This window comes from Cotesia glomerata, linkage group LG1 (assembly GCF_020080835.1).
Source record: "Cotesia glomerata isolate CgM1 linkage group LG1, MPM_Cglom_v2.3, whole genome shotgun sequence".
Taxonomy (NCBI): domain Eukaryota; kingdom Metazoa; phylum Arthropoda; class Insecta; order Hymenoptera; family Braconidae; genus Cotesia; species Cotesia glomerata.
In genome coordinates this window covers 30,756,841-30,768,485 of record NC_058158.1, presented here as the reverse complement: position 1 = coordinate 30,768,485, position 11,645 = coordinate 30,756,841, and positions in this window count along the sequence as shown.

Below are 11,645 nucleotides of genomic sequence, written 5' to 3'. Positions count from 1 at the left end.
AAGAAAAAATAAATTGTGTAATTGATTAAAAAAAAAAAAAAATTATAAATAAGCAATTTCTTACAGAGTATTTTTTTTTTTTTTTTTTAATATCAGCGCCCTTTTTTCTTGTCATATGCGCACGCAGTCTAAAAAAATCTAGCTTGATCAAGTCGCGCCACAGTTTTCACGTGACAAATAAGAAAAATTCATTTGTCTTTGTACGGTTGTATCGTAGTGAATTTTAATAAAAATTCAATTTAAAAAAAAAATACGTAAACTAGGCTATATACGGACCCAATTCATCGCATTCTTAAACTAATAAAAAAGGTCCGGTCTTGAAATATCAACTTGTTCGGGAGAAATCGTTGGTACATCCAAAATGGGGTGACATCCGGACGTCCACGTAAAATTTTTTTTAAAACGTTTTTTTTTTCAAAATGGCTACATGAAATGATTTTAGAAAGTAAAAGATGGTTTAATTTAAGTGTTTTCTCGGTGTACATCTACTTATATTAATGTATAAGTGTAATATGGTTGTGATAGAGACATTTAAAGATCACAAAATTGCTTAACCTTGACGAGTCGAGTATAAAGCACAACCTCACGCGCTTCGTGCTATGAGGTGTGCAAAATTTTCTGTACTTGAAGAAGTAAGAAATATCAAGTTGGTTAAATTTCTGATTTAAGCTTTTATTTTTTATGACAGTCTCTTCAAATTTTTATTTTCATTCATAATTTACTAGTTCTATTAAAAAGTGTTTTTATGTTCTTTCTGTAGAATCCAGGATTCTGTTAAAAAAAAAAAAAAACTATTTAATTAAGACGCAGACTCACTATAAAAACTAATTAGTGCTTGAAAAAATTAATTGAATAAAACAATGCTTAGTTTAAAGTTTATCCTCGATCGTAATATAAGAAAATTTCCCGGTCGTTAATCGCTTACGCGGAACATAACGTCATTTTTATTAGAAGCCTTAGAGCTTTTTCATTGAAAACTACCCTGATAAAAAAAAAGTATTGAGACAAAGAAAAAAGTATTGAAAAGTATTAGTTTTCTAATCAATCTAATACTTTTCAATACTTTTTTCTTTGTCTCAATACTTTTTTTTATTCAGGGTAGTTCAATTTTTATTCTTTTGTGTCACCAGACGTTTTTTTAATTAACGGTTTCGACACAATTACATTGTTTTAAGAGTGTTTTTCGAGCGTTAGTTTTCAACTACATAGCACTCATCGTTTTATTTGTTTTATCTTTTTGGTCATGTTTAAATGACACCAACTCACTTTAAACTTGAGGTTTTTGGCACCGAGCTACTGTCATATTCTTGGGCGATTTTCGCATCTCGCATGAGTAGCGAAATTGAAAAATATTTGATGATAAAAATTTATGTTTACAAACTTATATTACTTTTATTATTTTTCCTCCAGAAATAAATTCAATTATCTATCGTAAACAAAAGTTCAATCTCAGTTATTTACTTCATCGATACTTTGTAGGGGTGTGCGAATATTCGAGTTTACGAATTATTCGCCTCGAATTCGAATCGAATATTTGATATTCGATACGAATTTTGAAAAGCGTAACATCAGGATGAGCTTATGTCTTAAAAAATGTCAAGAATTGAAGAATGACTTAGTATTTTGTCTACTGATGATATGTTTAACGATACAAGATCATCCTAGGGTTACACTTATCGAGATCTATCATTTGAATACCTACACGAATTTTTTATATATTTTATATATTTCACAAATATGAGAAATATCATATATATAAAAAATATGAAAAAATTCGTGTGCGTAGTCAAATGAAAGGTCTTGACTAGCTTAACTTTAGGATGAGCTTACACTTTAAAAAATGTCAATAATTGAGAAGTGACGTTGTATTTTGTCCACTGATGATATTTTTAATTATGTAAGCTCATCTTGATGTTACACTTATCGAGACTCTTCATTCGAATACCTACACTAATCTTTTATATATTTTATATATTTCACAAAAATGATAAATATCATATCTATAAAATCTTTTATTAAAAAGCTTATGCGAGGTTTTCATTGTTGTCGCTTTTCATTACTACCTTTACACTCTTTCAATGTTTGAACCATCGTGTCGTAGATCTCATTTAAAAGAAAATCGAATTTTCCCGGAGAAATGTCAAAATGGCGAGGTACCCCAAAGTAGGGGGTCCGAATACACCAAAAAGTATTTGTTACGAAAATAATAAGCAGATTTTACTATCAAATAATTATGAAGACTCCATTTAGTCAAATAAAATAAAACGAATTAGTTTTTACACAAAAATTAGTTAGTTTATCGACAGAAAACGACTGTTTGAATTATTTGAAACATTCGAACTATTCGAATATTTGATTCGATTCGAACACTATTCGCACACCCCTAATACTTTGTAAACTAAAAAAAAAATGGATAAATTTTTCATTTAGAAGTGGCTCGGAGTAACAAAATTGTTTACTTCCTATAAAGCACAAATAACACTGAAGCATTCGATGCTACCGGCATTATGACCTCGGTAGTCTATCAAGAACCAAAATTCGTGAATCTCCATCGTCGGGTTTTAGGTGTATCACTGTGATATGCGTCTTTAGTTTGAACTTGACGTCAACTAGTCAAGCTTGAGGCTGCTGGTTTGCACAGGATTCTACCGGACAACCAACAATCCGCTAGACCCATGGAGATTGAACTGGGTTCTCGAGACTTTGGTAGAAGTTTTCGTTGACTACTTAATCTGCATGTTAATCGTAGTGAATAGAGAGCTCAATGTTCAATGATATAAGCTCAGTTCCCAGCGATAACAAGAATTTAAAGTACGCCAGTAAATGACAAGTTGAGTTGACGTATTTTGCCCCAGGATATCTCACTTTAATCAAAACAAATTACTTTTCCTTATAAGGCAATTAAACCATTCATCAAACTTCCTTTACAACTATAATTCAAGACGTAGAAATTAAAATAATATGGGTGACAAATTCACTTTTCTATTTTACTATATCAATATAATGGTGTCAAAATTTCTACACGAACTATTTTTGACAGTTATAAGTTTTGATATAAATGAATGAAATATTGAGGAATATATATTATTTCATAAATTTCGGGATTTTTTTTGTTGTAAAAAAAATTTTCATTCTGTAATTTTTTTTCTTTATCACGGCGATTACTCTTGAGGTACAACGGGAGCTATATAAGGCTATCTTGTAAATGAGGGTCTTGAGAAAAAAAACTGAAACTGTCGAATATCCACGGTGGGATTTATCACTGAGCTCATATATATACATATATACCTAGCAGCGTATATTTCTCATAAAAAATGATCGATCGAGTGTGATTTCTCGTGAACTATCCAAGTTTCAGTTATTGACGAAGGGAAAAGAGATACGTATATACTTTAGCAAACATCAATTCCCTTTATATCTATATATTATTTAGCTATTAAAAAGTCTAAGCTTTATTCGATGTATAGCTTCTTATCGTTGCGGCCCAATCCTCCGTGACCAGAGTTAGAGTGGTCAAATAGATACCTCGATGTATATACATAGATAGAATGTGGGTTTTTTCACTGCGAGTACCACTGATCACGATTAAAATCGATATCTTCCTATTACTTGTGAAAACAAGCTTCTTATTTCTGCAGGGGATACATCCATACCATCGATTTCACTAAATATTTATACATTACAATTGTCAATAGATATATTATTGTATATTATTAAGCCGTAGCGAAATTTGTCAGTGATAGTTAAACGCGGAGTACAAACAGTGTATCTTGGCTAGCAAGTTCGGCTATTATTCAAGTTGGAGGTTTTGGCGCGTGAGCTTGCACAAGAACGGTAAACCTGCAGACACAGTAGTTACATACTGGTGCTCTATATACAGGTATATAGATGTATAAATACTCTGTATTACTGTGGCATATCCATGCACTACCACCGTGCAGTACCAATTTCAGGAACGAGTACCAGCAGCAGAAGCTGCCAGCGAGAGAAAGAGAAGGTATTCCCTAGTAGTAGAGGGTTATTACTTTAATGCACCGGCTGGTCGGTCAGCCGTTCTCTACACACTAGAGTCAATTTTGCACTTCGCCACTTCGCATATTATAACTGGTACTGTACAGTATAAGTAATGGCTTCCTACCTCTCCTTCATCCCAGTTCCGATTCCTCCATACATATACTCATACCCGTGTATGTGCATCCATATTCTAGGTATGTATAACAACTCCTACTCACCTGCACGGTTGCAATTGTATGACACAGTTTTCTCAGTGGTAATCGGCAGTATACTCCATTTGTTTGATTAATTATACTTGGCGCTTACCAACTTCAATTTGTCTTTGATCTTTACCTTTGTTTTCGATTTTTTTTTTTTTGGTAATGTAAGCTCATATAATATCGGAGTATGAGTGGTGTTTGAACGAGAAAGTTTTAAATTTCTTTAGTTAAAATTTTCAGATATTTATTATATTTATAATATTATACAATAGTGAGTAATATTGTAGTGTAATTAGCGTAGACTTTATTTGGGAGAATAAAGACAGTGCAAAGTACATTTTGAGGATTGGGTTAACACGCGGCAAATAGTTAAATCGAAATCCGGATAAGCGATGTTTATGCGACCGCCTTTCAGCACCACGCTCTTTGCTCTTTCAAATGTATTTAAATGCATGTCTATGTGTGTATTTGAGTAGTATAGTTGGTACATACATGCATATCTATGTATTGTCATATACATATAGGTATAGGTACTACCGAGCTATTACTCCTCGTACTCACGAGCTTTATCTCGTGCGCGTAAAGTACCGTCGGAAAGCCAAAGATTCAAATGTCTCTCTAGAGAGTTGGAGATTCCGAGCTCCCGATGCATCAATACCCATGGGCGTTAATTTTGTCGACATGCCATATCGTAAGCTCGCGTGCTGATCCGAAAGCCATATCTAATTTCTCCATATATTACAAAATTTTGCTGTTTCTCTCTTTCCCTCTCTCTTGTATCATCGATACGTATTTTATAGATATATATATATCGTTGTACTCTCACTCTCAGTAATTCGTACGCGGGTAATTATCAATTCATATTGATTTGCCGTATTGAATGTAATTATATTATTGGAATGCTTAATTATTGTTAGTATACGCGGTGGAGTGTTGAACTAAAGTACATACATACAATATATTATTTGTGTGCATACTCAAATATAAATGCGTATGATTGACCTAAATATCACGTAACCATCGAGTTCTTCACATGATTTTGTACAGATGGCATTTAAACAGTTCGATTTTAAAGGAGTGATAATTTTCGATTGAATATAGTTTTCTGAGATACTACACAGTGAAAAATTTTTCGTCAAATTTAACACAAAAATTTGTGTTGATGACTTTTTTTTACACAATCTGTGTTGAATCAACACTCTATTGTGTTGAATCAACATATTAAAATGTTAAATTCTACACATTAAAATGTTAAATTCTACACAAACATTTTTACACTTTACACAATGACGAAAAGTTTTTTACTGTGTAAATATTTACTTTATACAGATAAATTTATTCTGAAAAAGAAAAATAATTAAATTTACTATTTTTTAATTAAAAAAAATTACGTTTTTTTTTTTTATTACAATTTTCTGGTAAAAATTAAAAATTTTAGGTGACCTATTTTTCTTCGATGTTGAAGAGATCAGCGAGTCGCTGGGGAAAGTTTTTTTCATAAGAAACGGGCTTGAATACCCAGAATATTTTTTTGTTTCTTTACCAAAAAACTAATTTTCAATTGCGATGAAAAAATTTCTTTCACTGGCAAAACAGTGTACCTTACCGAACGAAACAGTAAAAAATTCGCAATACGAGTGATAAATAAAAATAGAAGAGTGTTTTTTTTATTTTCATAATAATAAAATTCGTAATATAAAAAATTTATTACTCTAAATTATTTATAATAATCAAGGCTGGCAATAGTCTGGTCGGTTCGGTGCCCGCTTTCCGAAAGAGTGGGACCCAGGTTCGATCCCGGCACGCACCAATATTTTTCAGTGATTATAAATAAAAATATGTGCGTTATGTTGCCAGCCTCTGGAGGTGGCAGAGATAGCCGGGCGGCACACGTCTGACTTGGGCGATCACCCTTTTAAGCAACAAATTGAATGAGTTATCACTGTAGTCAGCGTTGGCTAGCGCGAGGGATCTCTGCACACTAGGAGAGGGGCCTAATGCTCCAGTGGTCGATAAAGAAGAATTTCTTATCAATCACTGTAGACTTAACCCAGCTCCGACTGTACTAACATGGGTTTTCTCTGTGGTTTCCCCATGTTTCTGTTCTAATACCCGAGTGGTAAGGACCAGGGTGAATGCGGTACAAAAGGCACAAGTCGGTCCACAGTCGCATTAAGAAGTGTATGTTGGGAATGAAAAAATCCCGACATGCAGGGGGGGTGGGGTCAAAAGAAGTAGTTAGTATAATGAAGTGATAATAATGATGGAAGTAAATACAAAGTAGAGCTGGGAAAAAAAGTGTGTTATGTAACAAAGGGAAGTGAGAAATAATACCCCACCCTCCCTTGTAAAACACTGCCCAGGTGATACAAGTAAAACCTCCATTATTATTATTATTATTATTTATAATAATCATATCAATTTTAAAAATAAATACTTATCGAGAATACATTCTTTTAATATTTTGATACACACGCAATTTAATTATCAATGGACATCATTTAATATTTTATGTATTAATAAACGAGTATAACCCAATCCGTATTATATTAACAAAAACCGTCCTATAGTTGTACATCATGATATTACGGCAACCCAGTGTTAGTATTTCGGTTATTGTAAAATATAGCGGCCGTTAAGTACCGTAATTATTTTATCACCCCGTTTATGGATTAAAATACTTATTATTATATATTATATAAATGATGAATAACAAATAGCTTAGAAAATAGCAGTATATCTATTCGGGTTTAGTGGCATTCGTCGTTAGCTTTTCTCATCGAGTTTCGGCTCGCGTTTGCCAAAAGAGTGTTGGAGTACATCGAGTTTGTCACGGATAGGCCGTGGAATAATTTATATCGAACATAAAAGATAGATTATTGGAACAGACCGTAGATTAATGTATTGGTGTGTAGGTGTGTTTGCTTGTATGAACGTTGACAAGTCTTGTCTCTGACTGACTGTCTGAGAGAGAGCTTTGAAGGACTGCTGTAGACTATACATTGATATACGCCGTCTGCACGAACTTATGCAAAATCTCTGGCAGATAGCTTCGTGTATACCTATTGACGATCATTTGCCTGGTTGCTGTAGGTTTGCGCGTCTTATGCTCCATGCAAATCATTGTTCAGGTATACGGTATAGTCAGCCGAACTATATAGCTGATGGTTGCGCTGTTTCGATTGGTTTAATACAATAGTCGTCCCAACTGCCGTTGGCCATCACAATAAATCACCAGTTGTCACAACGAGCATTTCAACTCTTGCACTGTTTTCCGGTCTTTGGTTCTTGATTTACCCATTTAGTTTATAACCTTTATAGGGATCTATCACTCTCAGTGCCATATACATCATTTAGCTTATTTTTGTTTGATAGTTCATTTGTTTTAAATGTAATTATTGTTTCATGATGTGATGATATGACATGATTGATAAGACGTTTTTAATTTTATTAATTTGGTAAATAATGAATATGTAATACGTCTGTCATAGTTGGATGGAAAATTAAATTGAACAAGATTTTAGTTTGTTTGTTTATTTAACTACGACTAAATATTATGTTTTAACTAGGTAATTGACAGAAAATTGGATGGTGAAAATAGATTCAGGATGCCTGTGGAAAAAAAAAGACGGATGCTAAATGAATGAGTTGAAAAGTTTTTATTTGATTGTATTCTTCATTTATTAATGCAATTAGTTTTTCTGGCTTCCGTTTATAGTATTTTATTTGTAATGTAATAAAAGTTGGCAGATGTTGTTTTCAAAAGTAAAGTCAACTTGGCCATTTAGTTTTGTAATTTTATTGCTCACGTAATGGAATATGTTTTAATTATTGTATTCGTCTCTTATATTGAAAGAAAGAACACTTTTATAACTTATAATAGAATTTTTATTTAAATAACAGACAAATTTTTCACTAAGAATATACTGGAAAAACATTTAACTTTATTTAAGAGAAAAATTATCGAAACAAGAAAATTATTTTTAAGAGTTTCATATTCTGGGATCAAGTAGAAAAGTTTTTTGTAACTGAAAAATTTTTCTTGATTCAAATAAATTTTTTTTTTCAGTATAGATATATACAGTCAGTCAAAGTTTTATATATGTTTATAATGAAAAAATGATTTCTAATTATTTAATACAACCAAACTTGATCTAAAAACATTAAACAATAAATTTTTCCTCTCAATAAAATTAATAAAATCTTATTTGAAACTGAAAGTTGGTTAATTAATAATCTTTTTCTTTGCTAAGAAAATTGAGCAGTAAGTTGTAGATCATGTTGTTAAATTCGAAGAATAATGAGAGTAATGAAAATATGTCTGAATACTAGTACGTCTACAAGTCTAAGAAAGTACGACAGGACAATGAAAAGTACTTATTGCCAGGAGAGTTATAGTATGAAAAGGTCCCGAGATAAACTTAAGGCTAAAGGGCTTTTCGGGTAAACTGCCGAATAGAATGAAGAAGAAGAAGCAGTAGCAGAAGTAGAGGAAGAGTTAGGGTAGTTTAGCACTCCGCATACTTTATTGGAATTACTACCCCGGGTCTCTCATCGTCGTTGTCGTCTTGGTTGCAATGCTCGTCTTCGGTATGCTAATAATGAAATGGATGCCTCCAAGCATGAATTTCAATAGTCAAGAGTGTGAAACTCATTCGTAAATTAACCTCACTTATTCATTAACGGTAACGACCTGTCGCAGCACAACTTAAGCTTTTAAATTTAATTTTAAAATGCATTTTTATTATTTTAAAACAACTGTAATTTTATTTTTTTTTACATCTCATTATTGCAAACTTTTTTCGGCATTAACTCAAATCTACCGAGCTTGTTGAGATAGAATAAATGTTTCAGTGAAACAAATAGAATAAAAATAAGTTACACGGAATTGATTATGAAGTTTTAAATGAATGAAGATCCATTGTTTTCTCTTTCGTTACGTTAATTAAGAAAAATCAATAAATTTGTCGGTATCTGAACAACGGAGAATATATTAATCAAATTGAAAATGAAATAATTGGTGAGACAAGAGACAGAAAGAGAGCGGAGAGGAAAGGGAGTGAGTATGTTGCATAGTGAAAGGAAGGGCTGGTGGATGATTGGAATGCGATAGAGAAAATGGGATGGACGGGTTTGTCAGAGTATTGGCATAAGCATTAGTATCAGTAGGTTGTGATGTTACCCGGTGTTATGTATGTAGCCACACAGTGTCTCTCTAACCGCAATATGCGGTCTCTCGTCTCCCGCATAAATCACTTCTCGCAATATCCACGGCGGCATAGGGGCACAGCGGCGGGTGGCCAAGCGATATTCCAAAGAGTAAAGGGATGAGAGTCTGCTCTGGTTCGCTGGTACCTACACCCCTAGCATGACACACGACTCTGTTGACGCACTCTTCGTATTTATTTTTTTATACTTCTCTACACACTCTCCCATCAATAATTTTTTTTTCTTTTATTACCTATATTTTTTATTTTTGTTGTTAGACTTTTTTTATTTTGTTTCGGTCTATTGAATTTTAAGTCATGTACTAAAATGAACAAATGTCTGCGAATTTGATTTTTTTCACTTTTCAACTAATAAACTTTTCCGATAATTATACGGTAATCTGGAATTCAAGGAATTTTGATGTAATTTAATGGTGAATTAATATACGAATCAAGCGAAATATTTCCGTTAACATTTTTGAAATATTGTTCTTAATTATTAATTACTTTATTTTTAGGTATTGGTTTCAACGAACAAATTCATCACATAGTTTTTAGGGAAAATATTCTACAACCTTTCATTTATTGATAGGTATAATTGGCTAGGGGTTGATGAATTCATTCATAAAGTTGAATCGAGTTCAATTTCTTTTTATTGAAACTCCGCTGAATATATTTTTTTTTTTAATTTATAAATTTTATATATAGAAGGTCGTATCGATTTTTATTTAAATAAAATTTCTCAGTCGTGCTTTCTGGTTTTTTATGAATTCGTTACGATTGAAAATTTACCTTAATGATGTCACTGTAATATATACATTTTTATATATGATAATAAACCTTGCAGAAGATATACTGAAATTTTTTTTCAGTTTGCGATACCTTTGCTCCGATGTACTCATAAAATTTCAAGCTTATTATGCTCGTGAAATTTATTATTCGTAAATAGTATACTCTATGTATACTACCTCCGTGCTCCAGTATAGAAAAATAAATAATAATAAATGTGGAGAGATGGGTAGAAAGTGGAAAATCTTGGGAAAATTCAACCATATTTCCTCGCGGTTAAACTTTCATAAGAATCTGTGCGTGTTTCCGCGTGAACAAAGGTATACATATATTTTGCGGATATGTATAGGTATATAGAGGTGATACATTCCCATATGTTATGTGTTCAAATTTAGTGGATTTAAAACATCTGAAGTGTGCAATGAATCACCATAGTGATATTTAGAGACAAAAAGACACTAAAGGGTCAGTTTTTTGTAACATGCTTCACAGAAACTTAAGGTGAATTTTCTTTAATATTATTGCTGACACAACTGTCGTACACTCATTTTTTTTTCTCTTTTGAAAAGATCCGATTTTTGTATTATATAATTTATTGAAATTTTATTGAGGGCATGAACAGTGTAATTTTAATAAAAAAAAATTAGAATCAAATGGAATTGTAAATTAAAAAGAACTGAATTAATTTGATTCAAGTGTTTCGTCAAAAAATTTATTTATGCCTCGGGAAACAAAAATGAGAAGAGCGTAAAAGGATATATTGGGAATGGTTGTGCGTTAATGGCGCAACAATTTATCTCTGTCGATCTATGAACGATCGAGTAGCGAGTCCCGATACGCTCTATGCAGGTTATAAAGTTGGATAAAAGTAAAATCATGTTGCTGAGTTTATCATGCTGTTGCGCTCCATCACAACTACCGGCAATGGCAATATTTTTTTTACACTATCTTTATTAGATAATAAATATAGTTACAGTTTTGAATAACAAAATAGTTTATGGCTATATTATGAATAATTTATTGAGGTAACGAAAAAAATTATAAAAATAAACAATGGGAATAAAAAATGTAAATTGTGAAAAAAATTTCATTATCACTTGTTATATTTTGCTTGCTACCAAATTATAGGCCATCCAAGAGAACACAAGCGGGCGTTAAAAATTCTGTATCCGAGAAAATGGTTGCCGCGAATATGGAGAAGCAATTCCGCTCTGTTGTGCACGTAGGCGTAAAATGTCGAACGTTCACGTGAAAGGGATTTTTTTTACTTTTTACTTGAAACTTTTTTTCTTCTTTTTAACCACTTACATGACCGTAAAGGTAAAATAGGGTGTGTGTGTATGTGTGTGTTTAATGGTGGCCTGATCTAGGTATATGGAATAATAATCATAATGATGATGATAATACTAAAAAAAAATGGTGTTCAAAAAATAGC